Source organism: Oxyura jamaicensis, unplaced genomic scaffold, assembly GCF_011077185.1.
Source record: "Oxyura jamaicensis isolate SHBP4307 breed ruddy duck unplaced genomic scaffold, BPBGC_Ojam_1.0 oxyUn_random_OJ82756, whole genome shotgun sequence".
NCBI lineage: Eukaryota > Metazoa > Chordata > Aves > Anseriformes > Anatidae > Oxyura > Oxyura jamaicensis.
The window spans coordinates 1-1,347 of NW_023311673.1; the positions used below are offsets into that span (position 1 = coordinate 1).

Here is a 1,347-nt window from a genome sequence, read left to right on the forward strand (position 1 = left end):
TCTGGGACACAGTTTGCATTCAACCCGCTTATATATCACAGTTTGCTCCAGACTCCATGGTACTCATCTCTTGCTGTACAGCGTATAGAGATCCCTCCAGCCAGGGTGAAACCATGATTACATTTAAACTACAATAGAGCCGTGGGCAACCCCCCCGCGTGCCATTGTGCCTCCCATTGGCAACTGCAGGTGGCTCTCCACAGAGACCAGTCAGCTGTCCTGCAGCTGGAACATCAACAGGAGTGTCTGAGTACTTCTGCTAATGGAAAAATTACACGAGGTACATGAGGAGGAGGAGCTCTAGCTAACCAAACATCTAGAAGCAACTGAAAATACTTTGAGTTTTCTCACCTGGTGCTGGGCCTCAGCTACTGCTGGTAGCCCACCTCCAGGCCTGTCACCCCATGAACTAAGCCACTGAAGTGCCTCATCAGGCTAGAAGCAGCGTTTCCACCACTTCCAGCTTCCTGTAACACTATGCACTACCTGACTTTAGCATTACAGCAAATTAAGTGGGTAGAGCTCTAATGTTCAATGATTTGGTAACTACAGAGAAGAAAACATTACTCCACTTAGAAATCAGATCACCACTTTTCCCATAATTTCATGGAATTTCTGCTCTTCCCTTGCTCCCTCCAGTTTGTCAGCATAGTTTCTGAATTGTACAAGAATATTGCACTGCAGGCCGCACAGCATGATTTAGTACCAAAATCCTGAATTTTACAGACAATTGAGTTATGGCATACAAGAGCAGCCCAAGCCCACCACCACAGCAGTTCCAGGTGTTGTCTTAATGGCTTTGCTCAGAGTTTTTCCTCTTACTTTTACAGGTTGGAAGAGATACATCCCAACGAACTCCATTTCCTGATGCCACACATTGGGCAGAAGATGACCCTTCTAATTTATACCTAAAGAAAGAGAGGAAGCTGAGTGCTTACCCAGAAACACCCCAGAAAGGGTTTTCCCCACTCCTCCCTGACATCGCACGGATACAAGTCATTAACCAGAAGCTACCACTGCCATGAAATGGGGTCTGGCCACACTGAAGACTGCTTTGATAAGGGCACGTACGTGGCACACGGCCGAACTGAAGAGGTTGCTGCATTACCAGTCAGCATGTGTTGCCATGTGCTCATCTCACCAGAGAGCTCATACACAGCTGTACTGGGAAACCAGGGAGGGAGGAGGCTGGTGGAAATGGCAACCTCTCTGGGACCCCCATCTTCTGTCCCCCACCTCAGGCCCTTCTAATCAGGCATCCACTCACCCAGCACGACAGGAGAACTCTACAGTTGTCCCAAACAGGAAATCTTCCCCCTTTACAAACCCGTTCTCTATCCTGGGGGG

The 1,347-nt window shown here is 48.5% G+C and overlaps 1 long non-coding RNA gene across 1 annotated transcript; it reads right to left on the reverse strand.

Moving 5' to 3' along the window:
- Window positions 1–90: 90 nt before the first annotated feature.
- Window positions 91–1,347, reverse strand: LOC118160084. Its single transcript, XR_004747323.1, has 3 exons — window positions 1,268–1,347; window positions 823–908; window positions 91–225 (listed from the first exon to the last, which is right to left on the reverse strand). It is a non-coding gene; the product is annotated as an uncharacterized LOC118160084 (long non-coding RNA).